Source organism: Lissotriton helveticus, chromosome 6 (assembly GCF_964261635.1).
Source record: "Lissotriton helveticus chromosome 6, aLisHel1.1, whole genome shotgun sequence".
In the NCBI taxonomy this organism is placed as follows: domain Eukaryota; kingdom Metazoa; phylum Chordata; class Amphibia; order Caudata; family Salamandridae; genus Lissotriton; species Lissotriton helveticus.
Window position 1 is genome coordinate 1,761,221,107 of NC_136067.1, and position 21,640 is coordinate 1,761,242,746.

Sequence of the window (21,640 nt, forward strand, 5' to 3'; positions counted from 1 at the left end):
ATCCCCAGACACAGTACCCACAGCCACAGACCCATCCACAAGATAGGAACATCCACATCACTCCCACAAAAAAGCAAACGCTCAGTCACCCACACAACAGACACCAGCACAACACACAGTGCAGACAGCAGAACCATCATACACTTCCACTCCCTGTTCCTCCCAAACCAAACTCCATCACAAGCACCTTACCTGTTTTCCCACTGAATCTGCCATGTTTACCCTTGCCCTTACCCCTGTGAAACCCGACCCCCAAAGTCCCAAACACCCCTCCCACACCCAAACCCATCCCTTCCACTTCCCACTCCCCCCTGAAAAACAGCCTCCCCACCCCACTGAACCCAGCGCAAAAAAGACAAAAAGAAAGAAAATAACTCCTAAAGCTGAACCCAGTCAAATGTCCCAAACCCAAAAAGTCCGCTCACAAGCCTAAGCCCATCACTCCCTAAACCTCTAGCCTGTCTTCCAAAGTACCATCTTTGAAGTGACTGCTATGCTCAATGGATGCCCCTTTGTCAGGAGGTTCCCTGGCAGTGCCAGTAAGGGCAAGTTTGGTTGCACAGCATGGTGCTGCGGCCCATGGACAATGAATTGAATCGCAATTGGCCTTTATTTCATTTCTTGATTGCTTTAAATCCATTCATTAAAAACGTACGCAGTTTGCAAGACATTAATCCTGTCATTACTTTCTTATTTATTCGATGTTATTGTACCGTTAGTGATGTGATAGTACAGTTGAGTTTGCTTGATTCGTGATTGTTGATCCAGTTGAAGTGGTTAGCATGATATGATCTTGGAGCCAGTGCTGGAGTTAGACAGGACAAGGGTAAATGTTGGATGGATATCTATGTGGGTTGGCATCCAAATGGTGCAGATATTGCATTGGGTGACATGTTATGTGGGAAGTATTTCAGCCTGGCCTGGCCACTGTCAACATCATTTAGGTTGCACTAGAAGTGTGGCTCACTGGTTAGAGGAGGCAGACCTGGAAGCAGAGGCCAGCCCGGGACCAGGGTTCAATTCCCGGCTCGGCGGGGTCTTGAGTCCTAAAAAAAAATGTCCATGGACTCGACAATTCTCGCTCCGGTGCCTACTCGATTCACGGGATCACACTCTGCGACTCTGGGCAATAGCTTGCTTAATCTCCACAACGGCCCTTCGCGGTGGGATGCCTGGCTTTCACCTTGCGGATACCCTGCCGGGGTTATCTCACAGGGGAATACCAGGACGGGTTCCCTAAGCAAGCGCTTAGAAACCGCTTGGTGATTTGCGCTATATAAATTCCTGTACATTTACATTTACATTTACATTTACTTCTCCCTATGATGTAGGTTGGATATGTGTTTGGTGTGTTAAAGTTAGATATTTGTGTATCCACACATGGAGGGTGTCAACTTGTCATACCTTTGTGGAGTTCTGCATAGACATGTGTGCATTTTGTAGTGTGTACCTTATTGCTACTTCATCTAGATATGTGCCACAGGCTGTTTGTGCTATGTTTACTTTCATGAGATGCGCATACCGATTCCCCACACATGCATGGCACTTGGATATGCTATTGGTTGCCCATGATATACTTCAGTTCCCAGGTCCAGTGTATATGGAGGTTGTAAGATAAGTGCAAAATGTACTGTGCCCCAGGACCCCAGCCTTTCAGAGTTCCCCCTGATAGAGGCATATATATCCTGCAGAGAGTGTTTCCATTGTGCCCTTAGAATGGTTCTCACATTGATACTATATAATCCAATTGACTGACATTGCCTTTTCATGTGAGTGATGTGTGAAAGTCCAATACAGAGTTGTAGTAGAGAATGTGTGTTTCACTTTAATCACACATCCATGCAGATGTTTATTTGACGTCAAAACAGGACCTGGGATGTTTGCAATGTGAGTGTGTCTCATTCACCATAGCATCTTGGTTGGAGTTGCAATGACAGGGAGTCATGGTAGTAGTCGTAGCTTTTCAATGTCACTTTCCCAACACTTGAAAAATGGCAAGCTGCCTGACTAGTGAAGATTAGAAGAGACATGGTAGACAAGTGAGAAGTGGCAAAAGTATTCTAGCAGCTTACTTAGAGTTAGAGTCACAAGTCCTCATGGCAGTAGTGGTAGCTTTTCAATCTCACTTTAGCAATACTTGACAAATGGTAAGCTGCATGATGTGTGAAGATCAGTAGTAACATGGCAGAAAAATGAGACGGGGACAAAGGAGTCTAGCATTTTGGTTAGAGTTACAGTGAGAAGGTTTCATGGTAGTAGTGGTAGCTTGTCAATATCACTTTCCACCCAACACTTAAGCAATGGCATGCTCCCTGACTAGTGATGATCAGTAGTAACATGGCAGACAAGTGAGAAGGGGCAAAAGGAGCCTAGTAGCTTGGTTAGAGTTCGGGTCAGGGCCTTATGGTAGTAGTGGTAGATTTTCAGTCTCACTTCAGCAACACTTTACAAATGGTAAGCTGCATGATGTGTGAAGATCAGTAGTAACGTAGCAGACAGTGAGAAGGGGAAAAAGGAGTCTAGCGACTTGGTTAGAGTTGAAGTGACAAGGTCTCATGGTAGTAGTGGTAGCTTTTCAATGGCACTTTGCCAACACTTGAGAAATGGCAAGCTGACTGACTATTGAAGATCAGTAGTGACATGTCAGTCACGTGAGATGGTGCAAAAAGAGTAGAGGTGAGTTTCAACCTTATATCCCTCCCTTTCAGCCATATCAGATGTCGTGGTTGGATCACCATGGTCATGCTGGCTGTAAGGCAACTCGTAATTGGGCCGGAGGTTTCACTGGCAGTCCGAGCCTCCAACAGCCTAATATGCCTAGTCCACAATCGGAGTTGACTGGCTGCGTCAGCAGTTTGGCAGCGGTCTTCGCAGAGCCAATCTGCACAACTCATATTACGGCGGTCGGACTGCTGAGCTCGTAGCTGTCTGACCGCCACCACCAGTACGGCAGTCCACGGACCACCAAACTCATAATAAGGCTGTTAGAAAATTTAATGTGGTTTGTGTGATAAGATTAAAAATAAGAGGCAATGCCTTCAAGGATCTATTACTCGAGCATCTACTTTGGTCAATACACCTAGTGGTCCCTTGAGGGTCGAGGTTGTAATCACACCCGGATACAACTAGTATCGGGTAGAAGTATATGATAAAGAATGTCATTGTATTGATCAGTGGGTGAGAATTATTTTACACAAAATATTTTTTCCCTTAGGTAGGTTTAGGGAGATTTTAGTGACACAACCAATGCATTGACTCAATGCCTCTTGATTATTATGATGATATCGGGGCGTTGAATCAACCCATGTGAAAAACTCCTATGTATTAATTATGCCCAAGCAAATCTGGCAATAATTCTTAGTTACCATCCTAGTCAGTGTGAAATAGAAGTAATTAATGAGAACTTAATAAATGCCTGATTTAGTACCTTTGCTCTTTCCCCATGATAGAAAATATTTACAAATTTGCAATTTTTGTAGTACAATGGGGTCTGGGCCAAATCTACCTCTCAAACAGTGCTGCAGCAGTCTATACTTCCATCTCTGGGAGAAGGGCAACCCATATTTAGCGTGCTAGTTCTCAAAAGGTTTGATTGGATCTTCCTCAATCAAATCATAGAGAGTATATTTTATGTAATTCCCAAACTGGCCTTTGAATTGACTCCCCATTGAATTTTATTCCTGCATTGTGCAGATTGGTGCTTCAATATGTAAGTAGTCAGTCACAGCCCGAGTTCTATGGGAGGCAAGCCATTTCTCAAGCATAGCAGATACTGTGGATGGACAGGGTGGGTCACTCAGTCTCAAGGATAAGACATGTAACAATCCTCTTAAGCAAAGAAGTTCTTAACTCTTGCTACATGCTACATCCACATCACCCCTTGAATTCTTTTTATTCCGAATTCACCAGAACACTTGACAGTCTAGTTTCATTTAGGGAAATAGGACTTTAATTGGGTATTAAAATGGGAAATACTTAGTTTAATAGAGAAATGGATCTAAAACATAATAATGTTGAATAGTTCTCAGCAAGCAGTGTGGTGTCAACAAAGATGCATGGCGCAGCCCAATGATGCATCTGTGCTCTACAGGAGCAGCACTTTATACACACTAACAAGGGGCCGGGACTGGATTGGTACCATTTGGCAGGGCACGACTCACAGATGGCAGAGTCCAGGTGCTTTGCAGAGTGGTTGGACATCTTTGATGTCCCTGAGACTTCAAAACAGGAGGAAAGCAGACAGGCCCTTTGAGTCACTTTGGATCTGGGTTGGAGAGATGCAGGTCCAGTCATTCCCTCTCCCATGCAAGAGGAAAGAAGGCAGCAGGTAAGCTCATCAAAGGAGCAGTCCTTGTAACAGCACATCAGTCCTTCTTTCTGACTGAGTATCCACAAGTCTAGAGGCATAGTGAAGTGGTGGTGTCTGAGGTCCAGTATTCATGCTTTGGTGGCTTTGTTCGAGAAGGTGGGAGAAGCTTCTAGACAGTGGCTTTGCAGTGCAGGGAATCAACTTTCTCTCTTGCCTTGGCTCTAAGATGGCTGGAGTGACAATACAGGGTCATTAGGCCTATTGTGTGGAGACAGGGCACAGCCTATTCAGGTTCAAGAGGGGCTCTGATTAGCTCCACCCCCCCATCAAGCCAATTGCCCATTTAGGCCCATTAAGACACACCTAAGCACCCATTGTGTGTGGCTGTCTTGAGGGTTTGCAAAAGGCCCAGCTGTCACGCACCCCAGACATGTATTTAGAGACAGGCAGAAGTCACACAATGGTTAAAGTAAGACAATGCAACACAAAAAGCTGATGGACGGAATGTTGAACATTGTCAAACATTCACCCCCAGTCACAGATCTGGCTAAATTCTCCCTGGACTGGAAAACAAGCATCCTAGGACCGGTTTCGGGGCATCACCCCTAATCAGCCAGGCTAGCTGGAAACCGGTGGCAATGCGAGCACGGGACCCACGTCTGGGCATACCCTTCCCTCTTAGCGTGAAAATGCAACACAAAAAGATGATGGACGGAATGTTGAACATTGTCAAACATTCACCCCCAGTCATAGATCTGGGTTTAATCAATTGCTATTTTGCTCACCACACCATTCAAGTTTGGAGCCAGCCATATGCAAATTAACCTTGACCCAGTTCCCTGTGGGAACGGTCCAGCCTGAATTGCCATGCCAAATCCTCCCTGGACCCGAAAACAAGCATCCTGGGGCCGGGCACAATACTTGGTGTAATGTCATCCTTAGTGTTGTCAATGCTATGTAATTAATATGGCAGGTTGTATGATGGTAAAACAGATGAGCAAAGTGTCTTGTGGGGACCGATTTACGAGGTTAATGCATTTTTCAAGGATACATATTATTATCAATTAGGGACTTGGAAGTAGAAATTGGGTAACGGCTGATTGTTCACCTATTGAGGAGTTGAAATCACTCAAAAGTGGTAGGAGGATATAAAAGATTCAAAAGCATAATAGAGTAAAATAAAACTCCTATATTTTCTGTTTTTATGGACGGTCGTTGGAGAAAAATAACATTTTAGTGAGTTTAGTGGGTTATGGCTAGAAATGCACTGCATATGTTGAATACCCACCAAGTTTTAAGCAAAACAATGATTCGGAGACAGGAGGTAGTTGGATTGAGAAGAGGAATAAGACATTGGGGCACATGCATCATTCATACATTTTGCATTTCTTAATTTGCGAAAATTACCGAATCGCAAATTAAGAATTGCAAAATGCTATGCATCATTTTTTTCGGTATTTATTTGTGATTCGGCAAAAATCGCAATTTTTACCGAATCGCAAATAAATACCGAATTCCTAACTGCTTTTTCACAAATCCCATTGATTCCTATGGGCCGAAAGGCTGTGTTTTGCAAGGTCCTGTGCACGGTTTAGAATAGGTATGGCCTGTCTTCCTCTCTGACCAGGGGAACAAAGCTGGCAAGGAGTAGCAGTTAACTTACCTCACCCCACACGTCAATAACTTCTGTTATCTGTAAGTTACTAATTTCTTTCCTTCATCAATAACCTGTTAGAGGTAGCCACAGACACACATTTCCTTGGGTGGGTGCCTTGCAAATATTAATGTAATAAATGGATTTTAAAATCTAATGATTTATCCAGTATGCTGGTCACAGCGCTGAGAAGCACACTGCTCTGCTGCTGGGCACAATACATGCATTGTAAAGACAGTAATTCAGCGGTGGCTCTTCTTTTCGGGCGAAAGAGCATTGCCCCACTGCTGAGAGTGCAGGAAAGTCAAACATGAAAAATACAGTTTTATTATCATTTTATTTTTTATTCTGCCAGGCGAGCCAGGTCTTAGGGTGGGGCATGGCCATTGCTTTGTGATGGAAAGCAGCTGCAGCAGGGAGGAGGAGTGGTGGGCACTGCAAGTGCACATGTTGGTTTGGCCAGCTGTCTTACGAAGGCCAGCCTGACATGCGCACTTAGATCACTCCAATCCGAGCTGTGTTGCGTAACCCGATAGAGAACAGGCACAAGCTCCCAGTCCTTGAGTGAGCACCAAACAAGTCTGCTCTGACCACCCTGACTCCTCTCTCATGCTGGGTAATAGTATTATAGGAATGAGAGCAGCATCTGGATTGGTGTATGGGAGTTCACAAGAGTCTGGGAATCTGTGCACCAGCCCATCGACTCCTGGGACAGGAGCAGAGCACTGAGGCGATGGCTGGCGGATAAATGCACTGTTCAATGTTTTGGTTATTCTCCCCTATGCTGCCCCACAATGTTAATTTGACAGCAGCCGCCACTGCAGTCATTGAAACACATTCATGTCAGAGCAATCAAACTCCGTGTTATTGTTTCTTTAACAAATATCTCAGTGGGTTCCTGGCACACTTCAGAATTCATGCATGCATGTAAAAAGATGCCAATGGGATCAATGCCCCATGCGACACTGTCAAGCAGTCATAATGTTTTATTCAACAGCACTTGGAAATCTGGGACTTATAGTTTTTATTCTATTCTAATAAGCATGCATGTCAAAATCACAGCATGTAATCTGCAGGCGCATAAAAAGCAAGCTTTCCTTAAAGGTGTGTCAAATGCCATTCTGCCTCTTGACCACTTTAACGCTGCCCCCAGTGTGAACAGTTTTGTGAGGAGGCTGAAGTGCTGATTACTTCCCATCATGTACCGATTTTGTGAATTATACCGGTCATGTGGGAGGGACGTTTGCAAAGCTGCAGCACCTGTGGCATCTAAATTATAAGGACAGCTTGTACTTGTGCTTTCTCCACGCACGTGCTGTACCTGCTTTGAGTACTCTCTCTCACATCTGTTGTGCATGCCTTTCATGTTTTGTGTTAAGGAGCTTTGTGTACCTCTTTTGTGAAGAAGGATTTTGTGCACTTGCTATGGAGTTTCTAAGATAAATGTATCTGATATATTAGTTCAAAGGGTCATGCAATGGTATTTCCCGTGTCATGGTTGTATGATATACCTTCTGCTACACCTACCATTTTGGTGAGTCGATGTCCATACTACAGTGGCATGGAGAAACTTGTCGAAAGTGAAAGGTTAGGATTTGTTGCACATCTAAGTTAGAGATTATTGCTGTGCTGTGGGTGTTCTCCAAATATAGTGGTTGCTTGCCGTGCAGGAATGACTGCGTTTGTGCGGGAAGGGACACCTTTCTGCACAAAAATAATTATTAATGGTGTTTTGCTCCTTCTCTGTGTGCAGCACACGGAGAAGGAGCAAAAAACGAGGAGAAATAAAAGTTTATCTCCTCGTTGCGCCACATTAATGCCTTCTTTTGAAATGCAATAGTTCTAGATGCTGCTCCACATTTACAAATCCTTGTAAATCTGGAGCAGTGTCAAAAAGCCATGGGTCCCACAGCAACACCCATTGCACGCCCCTTTGCTGCAGAAAACGGCACTGCAGAGCGCAATATTTACAAGGCGGCGTTAAGCCACCCTAATGTAAATATGGGCTAGCATAGAGCACCACTGAAGCATCAAAAAAAGTGGCATTAGGGCTTATGCCTATACAGAGCACAGCTTACAAATTATATAATGGGTTCGAGCTGGACCAGGAACCAAAGCAGCCGAAAAATTAATGCATGTCGTGTAGGCCATTAGAGGCTTAGCCGTAGAAAGTAAGGACAACACGCTCTGCGCTCGATGTGATAACCGAACAGAGTAAAGGAGAGAGTTCACCCCCACCCTGTTCTTAGATGATGTCACACTCATGATTGTGTGCGACAAACTACCCACGCTCATGCGTTCTTAAGTTTTCAGTAACTTCGCACATAGCTCGCCTTCCCTAAGCCGTCATGTGCACTGCTCCTCTGTGCTAGAGGCCTAATTAGGCTGCCAGTGTGTTGTGGATGCAGTGCAAGGACAATGAACACCCTACTCAATGTAAAACGGAGTGATTCTGTTGAATCACCCAGTCCCAACTCAGCTGTGAAAAGTGTCATTCTAGGGCCTGATGGAAGAAGCTAGCTATTACCAATTTTCAGTAAAAGAGGACTTGAGGTATTACTTTAATGGGAAGCTCTAGGCAGGACTGAGATGAATTAAAAAAATCTCCGCGCTTTCTTATTGCCTCTTGCTTTTCCAATGCTTCTCGATAGGATGAAAAATTCACTTTTTGAAATGCTACCTAATCTTTTAGGGGCCTCAACTTTATATACATGAATAAATGGTGTAGCCTTTATCTAAAATTATCTCAGATGGAAGATGAATGAACAGAGTTGTGAGCGCTAAACCATCCTCACTGTTTTTGTAATTTTCACACAGTGCGAACTTGGCCGAAGGACATTACATGAGCACCAGTTAGGTCACACAACGTCAGATTAATTAATTTTAGGCACAAGGATATTGAGGGGCATATTTACGAGAGAAGTGGTGGAGCGTGGGGTGAGCTTCCTTGGCTTAACGCCGCTCTCCGCCACTTCTGAAACACGGGGCAAGAATACCGTGCAGCCCTGCGTTTCCCCCTTCACTTGGGCTAATTTAGCTGCCTAACACCGGCACCCTTCTAACAACGTGCACGGGTGTATGCCTTGCAGGGCAATAATTGTTCATGTGCAGGAAGGTGCCCCTTCCTACAGCTAAACAATCAGTAATGGCGCTTTGTAACTTCTGTGTGTGCTGCTTAATGGAGCACACATAGAAGCTGCAAAACATTTCTTTTTTTCAATGGTTGTTTATGTGCAGGAATGAACACCTTCCTGCACATAAATAATCTATGGCCTTTTGCTGTTTCTAAATGTGCTGCACAATGCAGCACACATGGAAACAGCAAAATCGAGGACACATAAAGCATTTCTCCTTGTTTCACCTGTTTAAGCCCAGGTTTTCCCTGGTCTTAATGTTGGTGCTGCCTCCTATTTACGCCACCCTTGTAAATAGAGGGCAGCGTAAAAATCAATGGGTGTTGTGGTGGAACGCCCACCGCAACCCATTGCCCTCCCCTTTCACGTAAAGTGTAGCGTGAAAGGGTGCCTTATTTACAAGGCAGTGTTAAGCCATGTTAAGTGGCTTAATGCTGCCTTGTAAATAAGGCGAATCCCCTTTCACCACCACAAGGTCCGAAAAAGTGACTTTGTGGTGGCGATAGGGACTTCTAAATATCCCCATAAGTGAAGCATTTCTGGCTATAAGGTCACAACCTCTCCCAAGCTCACATTCCACATGAGGATCTAGATTCTTTAAATATTGTGTCCCACAGAAAAATAGTGTTCCGGAAGTGCCATGTTCTATATAAGGCAGCATCCATTAGGTGACACAAAGGTTTTAAAGTGCAGTTTTTGCCAGCGTTTTAATGTATTGGCGCAACAATAGGCCCCTTGCTTAAACATCTTTGAAACCTCACAAAAGGTCTGGTTTTTGGGTTCACCTGTATGGCGCATGTCCGAGGTAAGTGTTGTTTAATGTATTGATGTCTACATTGGCATAGATGTTCATTAGCATGGATCAGTGTCTTGCCATAAATTAATTTTAAAGAATAAGCAGAAGCATAGGGGGTGAAAATACATTGCAGTAAAACCCAAAAACTCTACGACATGGAAAACATGCACATCTAAAAGACTTTTTCACAGTGGCAATCAAGGAGAAAAAAACATAATTATTGGTTTTCGACTGCTGATGAAAGAGGCCAACATGCAATTTAATATGCTTGATCAGAATCACTCTCAATAGCAAAATATTAATAGTTTGTCAGCCAACTATGTGGAAAATGGACATTCAAACATGCCTGCCAAGCAAACCATTACAGCATGACATGTAAAGTGGGTTGCCTTCCTTCTTTGTTCCAGTTAGCAATATATTAGCGCTGTAGTATGGCTGTCACAGCAGGGATATTCTGTTGTTGCGTCACCTCTCTCACCTATTCCACCTCTGCTGATTATGCCTGATAAATTCTATGAACAAACAACAACTTAACTACATACAACATACAGCATGTTGTCCTCACTATTCATGGCATCTTTTAAGCAGTGTCCAGTCACTGAGCAGTGCCCCCTCCTGCCTCGCTCTATCACCAGCGGCCTGTGCAAGTAAGAGTGGTGGGCCGGATGGGGGGGTTCTACAGATGAGGGAAAGTTCATAATTTATTTAATTATCCCTCGTGGTTGTCTGTCGAATCCCCTCAACCCGGTCCACCGCTCTTACCTGCACGGGCCGCTGCCATGCTCTATCCTGTATCAGTGTTTGCTGACCATCCTCTGCTCCAGGCCACTCATTGTCTTTCTTTGCATATTGACTGGTGGGCACACAGTGTGCTTGTGGTGATCTGTTGTCTGCATGTAAAATAGCTACAGAATGGCCTGAAGATGAGCCTGAGAGACACCCAGTGATGCATGATCTGTCACCTATAGTGATGAGGAAATATGAGCAGGTGATTACTTGGTTGAAAGCTAAAGTGCCCCCAAAGGATATTAATTGGGTAAACATTGACAGGGCGCCTCAAGAGCCTAAAAAGGTGATTCATGCATTTTATGAAAGGTTGTTGCAGGTTTTCAAACAGTATAGTGAGATGGACACCCTTGAAATCCAAGGATATTTGACAGTTTGTGTCCATGTTTGTGACTGCACGAAGGCCTGAAATTAGTATGATGATTCAACAGCATTTGAATTGTTGGCAATCGATGAAACTCTGCGTTATGCTAAATATTTTTGTGATGAGATTGAGATGAAGTACAAGAAGCTGAAATAAAACTTGATGGTACCGCAGATGAAGGCTGCTCAAAGAGGAGGTCAAGTTCAGCCATTTGTAGGGAATACTGTCACTATACAGGGAGACTACCAGTCAGGGGCTACAGTGCAACAAGGTGAAGGATTTTAGGGGCAGGGAAGAGGAAGAGGTGCTCTTATAGACCCAAAGACTGGAATTGATGTTGCCACATTAAAGAGATCCAATCCATATTACTATTGTAATAAATTGGGGCATTGGAAGTGTGAATGTCAGCTTAATCCTGCAAATCAGGAGCAGAATGGAGGGTTTAATCAATCACAAGGTAATGTTATGCAACCTCAGAATGCACCCAGACCGATATCTCAGAATTCAGTTGGTCTCCAAGGTCCCGTAATATAAGTGACCCATCCCTGATGCCACACCAAGCTACAAATAGGATTAGATTTAATCAGAACACGCACATGAGTGGGAACCAGAATATGTCCCATGGTAACAATCCATTCCAACAGTTCCCTGTGTTTGAGACTCCTAATGGGTACGCATCATATTAATCCTTATGATGGTACTTGAGGGGGGGATGAAGACTCTATACTTGGTACAGTCTTAGAGGTAGACCAGAGTGTACCATACGTTGAGGCTGATGTAGATGGTCACAATGTCACTTTCTTGATTGACACTGGTGCTACCCACTCTACTATGAGAACAGCAAAGGTTCCAAAACTACCCCTCTCGAGAAACAAAATCCAAGTTGTAGGAGTTCTAATATAATCATCATTTTGTGGTCTGTAATTCTAGTCCTGTGTGTCTCTTAGAACGTGATCTGCTGTGCAAGTTAAATTGAACTATCTATTGCATACCAAAGTGTATTGACCTTCAGACGTATGATGAGAACAGTGCCTTCAAACTGTCAAATCTAAATTTGCATGTCTTATTGTTCCCTATGCTGACGGTAGAATACTTACCGTCGGATCTCAGAGATACAATAGGAGAACTAGTTAGGGACTTCTCGGGAAAGGGCATTGGATTCATCAGAGGAGTTGAGCCAGTCCGTACCCAAGTTAAGCCAAAAGCTGAATACCTGCGAACTTCACAATATAATATGACGCCCAAGACAGTTGCTGGAATTACACCTGTGATCGAGACTACGATTGAGCAAGATATTCTGAAAGAGATCCTGGGGAGTCCATGTTACTCACCCGTTAGGGGCTTGCATAGTACCAGATCTCAGTAAAATTAACAACATAGTGGTTCCTTGCTGTTCCGTGGTACTGAATCCATCTGTTTCAGATTCCATGTGAGGCTGAATGGTTTACTGTTATTGATCTTTGCCAGAATGATAATATAGACTTGAATCAGTACTATACCTTTTGTCCCTGTACCCAGCCGGGTCAGGGAATATTTATTCAATATAATCAAAAACAATTAGATGACCACGTGAGGGGTCAATTTCAGCATTTGATAGGGTACAAGCCTGTACCTATCCAGTAGTGAATTAACATACAGTTTAGAGAAGGTAGAAGTGAAAAGAACACATAATATCAGGCAAGAAAAAGCCGCACACGGATCCCCTTGCTGTCGGGTACTTTGACTATCGAGTCTACCGACGGTTGACATCTTGCCTGATTGGGGAGCAAGTCATATACCACGAAGCTGGTGAGGTGGAACTAACGGGAGCATCGCACTCCTAAGCCTTACGACACCGACTCCGAAAGTAGTCGCCTACAGCTAGGACGCCCGCAAGTGGCCCTTGATACCCATTGTGATGCAGAGGCCTTAGCAAGAGGCGCTTCAAATCAAACAGGCATTTAAATACAAAGTCCTGATGATGATCCCGGTTCATTAGGAGCCAGGGGATCGAAACGTCGTCGACATTTTAAACATCTCTGCAACATATCCATTGTGTTTACCGTGATTGCATTGACTGTGTGTCTAAACTTGCGTATGAGTTGACTATTTGCAAGGGACATGTGGCTCCTACTTTTTCTTGCCTGATATTATGTGTTCTTTTCACTTCTACCTTCTCTAAACTGTATGTTAATTCACTCCTGGATAGGCACAGGCTTGTACCCTATCTAATGCTGAAATTGACCCCTCACGTGGTCATCTAATTGTTTTTGATTATATTGAATAAATATTCCCTGACCCGGCTGGGTACAGGGACAAAAGGTATAGTACTGATTCAAGTCTATATTATCATTGTGTCTATATCCTAAATTAGCCTTAGGACCCTTGTTCTCTATAATAGATTGTCTACCCATGGTCCAAAGGTACACATTGGGTTCCCTTGTTATAATTAAAAAGTATTGATCTTTGCCAGGCATTTTTTTCCATTCCCCTGCACAAATATAGCCATTTCGTGTTGGGGAATTGTGTTTTAACATGGTGCAGTGTCCCTTCCATTTTCAACCAGTGTCCTTAAGTCAGTTGCAGTACTGCATCACAGAAGTCCTATACTTTGGACATCACATTGCAAAAGGTGCGGGAAACAGGTGTCACAAAAAAGAATATTGCGATCATGCAAATAAATCCGCCTCGCATGCAGTAGGAAGCCATAATGTTTCTGGGAATGGTGGGCTACTGTCGCCAGTAGATACCCAACTTTTCCCTAGTGGCCAAACCTCTGCAGATGTTGACACACAAGGATGTGTCTGATCCTCTGCCCTGGGACAATGATTGCTTGAATGCATTCCTGGAGTTGCGAGAGAGAGTCTCTATCATACTCCGGTACTCGGAAAGCCTGACTACAACAAAGCGTTTTTGTTTTACTGTGAAAATGAAGGTTGTACTCCTTCGTGTTGACTCAGAACAATGAAAGCGCCTGTAGACAAGTTGCCTACATCTCAGCGTTGCCCAAATGTTTCAAATCCATTGGGGCTACAGTTGTCAGCTTAGAAAGATGAGAGAGCATCTTAATAGGTCGCCCTTTGACTGTTTATGTGCCACACTCAGTTGAAATATTGTTGACCAGAACATGTATTCAGCACTTGACAAATAGTAGGTTCACTATGCATTAACAGACTATCTTGGCTACTGAGAATGTAACCCTGAATAGATGTTCAGTCCTGAACCCTGCTACTTTACTTCCATTACCTGATTGTGATGCAGATGAGATCAAAGTAGAACATGACTGTCTTGATGTCACTGAACTGGGCATCAAGCCATGTCCTGATATCGTGGATGAGCCATTACCCGAGTCTGATTACACCCTGTTTGTGGATGACTCCTGTGTAAGAGACAATGAGGGAAATCTGAGGGCTGCCTATGCTGTATGTACTATCACTGGAGTGGTGGAAGATGCCTGGCTTCAAGGAGTATTCTCCACGCAGGTGGGTGAATTGATTGCTCTTACACGAGCATGCTGTGTAACAGACCAGTTGAGGGTAACAATATTCACCAATAGCCAGTATGTCTTCGGTGTTTTTCAGGACATTGGAGAGTTATGATCTCAACTGAGATTCATGAGCTCATGAGGGTCCCCCATCCGCAATTAAGACAATGTGATGAAAACTATAAGAGACTTTACAAATGTGTTAGCAGATTGCAGTTGCCAAATGTTCTGCCCATTGTAAGGGAAACAATTTTTGTACAGTTGGTATTCGTTATTCAGTTGAGTTTGCATGTTATTGTGCCCTAAATGTTTGTTCTTTCAATGGTGAATATACAAATGAAATAGCAGATGAAACCAATGTCAACCTTTTGATGACCATTACTGATACATGGGATGAAGTGAAGATACTGCTAGAGGACGTTACTGAGGAAAAACAGCAGAGTTGGATTAGAGCAGGATGTATGAAACGAGATGTTGGCATTTGGGTTTCAGGAGATGGGAGACCAGTATTGTCTAATAGTTTGCTTTCACCGATTGCAAGGCGTTATTATGGGTCAATGCATGTAGGAAGAGATGCCATGATGAGATTGTTTAGGCAAGTCCAGTTTAATCCAAAGTTTCAAATGATGGCTGAGGTATTGTGCCATAGATGTGTGACATGTCAACAAGTTAATGTGGGGAAAATGCCTGTTGTTACATTGAGTCACATAAGCAGATATGTAGGTCCTTTTAACAGGATGCAGTTGGATTTTGTAGAGATACAAGTATGCATTAGATTGAGGTACATCTTAGTGGTGGTGTACATTTTCTCACATTAGGTGTAAGCCTATCCAACTAGGAGATGTGATAGCATCACGGTAGCTAAGCTGTTACACGACTTGCCTGGTACCCCAATACGTTCCGACATCTCGGTGTCTACATTTACAGATCCCTGACTGACGTATTGGAGGGCAACCTTGTAAAAGCTATTTCCTCCTTACAGGCACAAATGACTTTTTGGAAGACCCTCCCTCTTAACGTACCTAGCCGGGTGGCACTGACAAAAATGATAGTCTTGCCAAAGCTGCTATATTATTACTCTAATATCCCAGTGTATGTTCCGACCCGAATCTTTCGAGAGCTGGAAACTCTGATCAGGAGCCTTATTTGGAACACTGGAAGACCCCGAGTAGCACTGGCAAAACTCTACGTGCCCACAGACTCAGGGGGACACGCAGTTCCCAACCAAGAACTTTATTACCTAGCGGCGAAGCTAGAATGGGTAGCGGGATGGCTGAGTGGAAAGAATCTGTGCGATACAGCCACAGCTACAACAATGCAGACTCACACACAGGTCCACACACTGTTCCACCCCTTGACCAAAACTCCCCGCCCGTTGCAGTTACACTTGGCTGTGGCCCGCAAATGCTATATACGTAGCCTGAGACTCACCCGCACAGTGAAGCCCTATGCCCCGATACTCCCTTTACTGGGTACTCCCCGAGATGGCGTCGTGATGACAGAGGCCGCATTGGAACAATGGACACGGGCTGGAGTGGACACAATGGCAGATTTGTACACAGACGGTACCCTGATTCCCTTTGGAACGTTGGCTGCGGACACTGGCCTCCTAGCTGGGCAGTTTCTGCAACATGCATCCCTCATACACATGTTCACGCGGGCTTGGGGCGACATTTCTGAGGAACTGCCCATGCACCTTCTGGTGCAGTACTTGCACGTTATGGGGAATGGATCCCACGTGATCCACTGGTTAGCGCAGGCTCTATTGTCGCACACACAGAACACCCTCCAACCGCTGTGAGATAAGTGGGCGGCAGACAGGGGAAGGGAATGGACGGACAAGGAATGGGCAATGATACTGGCAGGCCCCACTCACATTCCACGCAACTCCCACTTCAAACTCATTCAATTTTATATATTACATTGGGCATATCTGTCACCAAATAAAATTAACTAATATTTCACAGCCGATACCTCTGCGTGCCCGAGATGTTCTCTGGTTGATGCGGATCTCCTCCATATGCTCTCGAACTGTCCCCAGATACAGACATACTGGCATAATGTGACGTCACTGTTGGCAAAGGGGGTTGACGAGGACTTGCAGCACACGTGGGAGACATGTCTATTGGGCCTATACAGGAGTACGAAACACAATAAAGTCCCTTCCAGATTCTGGGACCTTGGGCTTATCGCAGATAAGAGACTCCTTACTAAACGCTGGAAAAATAGTGAACCCCCACATATCATGCACTGGCGCGCCTCATTCGATAACTGGGCGAGAGAGGAAAGCACCACCCTTCACAGGGAAGAGGCAGCAGGGCTGAGGAAGTTCCCCATAGCGCAGCTTTGGGACGACATTTTGAGATCTTTCCATCAGGCGTGTCTCGATCAAGGAGTCACTTAAATCCTCTCCCCTCCTTTCCTTCTGACTATAATGTCTTTAGGCAGGACAGACTCAAGGGTAGGGGTGGGGGAGTGGCTCTGGTGGTGAAGGAAAGTGTGGCCTGTACCATTCTGCCGGTAGACAACATCCGCGGCTCGGAGTCCCTTGCTTTCTCCATCACCTTGGCACCCCACCAATCCTTCAAAGGTCTATTGGTTTACAGACCACCCGGTCCATCCGGTACCTTCTTTGAAGAGTTCGAGTCTGTTCTATCAGGGCTGGCTCTGAAAACGGAACAGTGTATTGTCGCTGGAGATTTTAACTTCCGTATGGATGACCCATTAGACCCGGACACCACCAAATTTTTGGAGGCCACTGCCCCCTTGGGTTTGATCCCGTATCTTTTGGGACCCACCCATGACAAGGGACACACCCTGGACCAGGTCTTTTCAACATCCCCTTTGGAGGTTAAGGAGATTATTCCGGTGCTCTGGTCAGACCACAGGCTAGCTAAATTTTTGGTTAAAGGCACAATGAGACCTGCCAACTCCGTATCTCAGCAACAGTGTCGCGCCCTCCGGGCTTATCATTCTGTGACCCCGGCGATGCTAGCTCAGGCTGTGCTGGATCATCCGTGCCCCTTCTCAGGAGATCTGGAGAAGGACCTGGAAGCTCTGCAGGTCTGGCTGTTGGACAGGCTTAATGACCTTGCCCCAGTGATGGCCCCCCGCTCAACACCGAAACGGGTTTCGGCCCCTTGGTTCACTGCGGCATTGTCGACCGCCCGACAGTCCTGTAAGGTGGCGGAGAGAGCTTGGCGTTCTCAATATGATCCTAAGGCGAAACTGCTCTACAAGACAGCGGTTAAGGCATATCAGCGGGACATTCGCTTTGGAAAAAGGGCTCATCTTGCTGGGAGAATAGAGGCTGCCTCTAACTCCTGTAAGGAAATCTTTTCCATAGTGAGAGAATTCACAGCTCCACGCTCCAATGCTTCCCGAGACTTGCCCCCTAAGTCCTGGGCGGCGGATCTTGCTAACTTTTTCACCAGCAAGATAAAGCTTATCCAGGACTCTTTCCATCTGGTGGCGCCTGTGGGGTCAATCTGCACGGAGGACGGTTCGCGTCTGGCGGTTCTATCAGGCCCGTTGCTGGCAATCTTCCCCCCCATTTCAGCCTCTGCTTCCTTAGGGCTTATGGGCACGCTTAAATCTGGATCGCCCTTGGACCCCTGCCCGGGTAAGTTTCTATCAAAAATGGCGGAAGCTTTAAATCCACTGGTCAATCCACTCTTGAACCTCTCGTTGAGCCAGGGTCTGGTTCCGCAAGCTTGGAAGCAGGCAATGGTCATCCCCCTGCTGAAGAAGTATGGTCTTGACCCTGCGGCATTGGTCAATTATAGACCGATCTCTCTCTTGCCAGCCCTTATGAAAATTCTGGAGAAGCATATACAAACAGTGCTCTCCAATTTTCTGGAATCGCATGAGATTCTGCATGCCACTCAATCGGGCTTTCGTCCAAACCTCAGCACAGAGACAGCGCTCCTGGAGGTGTCGGAAGACATTAAAGGGGTACTGGACTCTGGGGGCAAGGCCATGCTGGTCATGTTGGACTTGTCGGCGGCCTTTGACACCGTTCCCCATGAGGGCCTCCTCTCTAGACTCTATGAGATTGGCCTAAGGGGGACGGTGCTCAGCTGGTTTTCATCATTTCTAGCTGACCGCCGACAAACGGTCTGGGCCTCCCCGGACTCTGCTGTGATGCCGCCATTGGGTGTCGGGGTCCCGCAGGGCTCTATTTTGAGCCCGACCCTCTTTAACATCTTTATGATCCCTCTGGCGGCATTGGCGGAGTCTTTCGGGGCCCGGATCGTGTCCTACGCTGACGACACTCAGCTCCTCTTCTCTTGTAAGAGCGGAGGAGATTTTAATGGAGAGAGCATCCGGGATTGCCTTGAGGCTGTCTTTAGATGGTTTCATCTGAGTGGCCTCAAGTGCAATTCTGAGAAGTCTGAGGTTCTCTTCTTCGGGTGTGCGTCTGATCCTGACTGGCAAACCTGGTGGCCTACCAACATGTTTCCACCAGCCCATCCATCTTTAGTTGCTAAGAACTTGGGGGTCAAGATGGACAAGGGCCTGACGATGAGAGCCCAGATCTTGGGGGTGACGGGTACCTGCTTTGGCCTCCTCAAGGTGTTGAGGAAGTTTCTACCCCTTTTATCGGAAGAACATCGGAAACTGACCGTGCAGGCTTTGATCGGGTCCAGGCTGGATTATGCTAACGTCCTCTACCTGGGCCTGCCAGAGTATTTGCTGCAGCGGCTCCAGGTCGCGCAGAACGCTGCGGCGAGAGCCATCTATGGCTTAAATAGGCGAACCAGTGTTGCGGGTCTCTTGCAGGCCTTACATTGGCTGCCTATCCGCAAGCGGATCATCTTTAAAGCGCTGACTCTGGCTTATAAAGCCCTCCATGCTGGGGGCGCGAAGTACCTCCAAAGGAGACTGGCCTTTTATCATCCTGCCCGCGCTCTCAGATCGGAGTCACAGTTCTTGGCGGTGGTACCACGTGTGAAAAGAGCTCGCATTGGAGGTCGCTCCTTTGGACTGCTGGCACCACAGCTGTGGAACTCTCTGCCGCTGACACTTCGGGGCGCCACCAGTCTACTTGCTTTTAGGAAGGGTCTAAAGACCTGGTTGTTTACTTCATAGGCTCTGTTCCCTTTTTTTTCTGAGCTCCCCTTTTTTTTGTTTTATTGCTGTGTTATGTTATCTCGTCTTAGGTCTCGCTGCTAAAGCGCCGGGATACTCTTTTTGAGTCGCCGCGCGCTATATAAAAATAAATATAACATAACATAACATAACTTGACTTGGGCAGTGGGTGTGATGGAGAGTGGTGCACACACGCGGTGGGGTTTATTCTAGCCTGCACATATCATGCCGCACCCATGTTACATGATAACACTATCACCCCACGAAGTGACGGCCACCCCCTTTTTAGCATACAAGACCCGATGATTAAAGCCCATGATTGTGTTGGGCCTCTACATGTACCCTCACCCTTGCACTAATCCTCCCATGGAACCAAAGACACATACCCTTGGACATATATACGGACATATTGCTTGCACTCTCATTTTTTTGTATTTTCCTTGCTTTATTTCTTTCTCCTTTCCCTTTGGCTGCTTTCTTTCCCTATTCAGTCATATTAGCCTTTTTTCTTTTGCACACTTAAGTTTTTCTCCCCAAGTTTTTGGTGTCACGGCGGTTTTGCTAGAGGACACGTTTGTTAAAATGTTTGGAATATAACATGTTGATTACACCGCTTTTCCCCCTTTTTTTGGTACACAACATCCACTTATGAGACCACCCTGGACGACACGCTTCCTACCCGTGGTTAAGAGAGGACAGAGGGAATTACATGCACACAAGGTACTGTTCAATCACATCACATTCACGAACCACATGCCACCTTCACGGTTGAACTATGTGACGGTTCACTTTCAATAACCTCTCTCGACACATATTAACTATACCCGTACAGGCTACGACTATGGGATCATGATGCTTTCTCAAACACCTGACGCACTGTTCCTTCCCGTAACGGACCTACTCGTCTGCAAAGATGAGGCTCATTCTCAAATATAAAACACCGTTTGGAAATGTTGATCTAATTCCACTTTCTTTTCTCCTTTTGCCTTGAAAAATGTTGATAAGCGTGGCTCAAATCCACCTGAGCGACTTACCTCACTCATCTATCATTCTCATATAATAAGCCAGCCGGACAGTGGAGAAGAATTAGAAATATATTTATTAGGACATAAGATTCATCTGCAGATGGGCCCCGTCAGGTCTACACCCCAGGGAGTGCACCGAGAGGACTGACCCATCCCATCATGGCAATACATTATAACATAGCATGGCAGGGTAAGGACACGCCCAGACTGGAAAAGTACTGGGCTCAGCAGAGGGCGAACAATAGCCTCACACAAGAAGCATCTGCACCTACAAAAGCAACATTTTCTCTCAAGGCCACGGCGCCGAGACTCGGCTTCTCCAGAGCATGGAAACATTTCTGCAAGAAAAATACCCAAGGCGAGAGATACTGAAACCAGGGATTTTCTGCTCATAAGGGAGGGGGGAAAACTGTACCATGAGACATTGGAGCTGCAGAGCAAATGTCAGCATCAGAAGTCTCTCTGCCATAGACAAGCCTCTCTCTCTTATGAGAGAAGTTGAAGCTTGCATATTACAAAAATAGCTCAGTGGGTTGCAGCACATGAATAATAAGCTGTAACTGCATATTGGTTAGACACATTAGGCTAACATATTCATAACATCATTAGAACATTCTGCAACAGGAAAATTACTATCTATCAGACCCTCCTTTTAGCCTATTGTGGCTAACATAAGTGCAGCCTTTATTGCTAAAAGGTAAGGACTATACAATTCTAAAGGCATCACTCAACAATCAAAGGGAAACAAGGCGAGAGATAGTGAAACCAGGGATTTTCTGCTCATAAGGGAGGGGGGAAAACTGTACCATGAGACATTGGAGCTGCAGAGCAAATGTCAGCATCAGAAGTCTCTCTGCCATAGACAAGCCTCTCTCTCTTATGAGAGAAGTTGAAGCTTGCATATTACAAAAATAGCTCAGTGGGTTGCGGCACATGAATAATAAGCTGTAACTGCATATTGGTTAGACAAATTAGGCTAACATATTCATAACATCATTAGAACATTCTGCAACAGGAA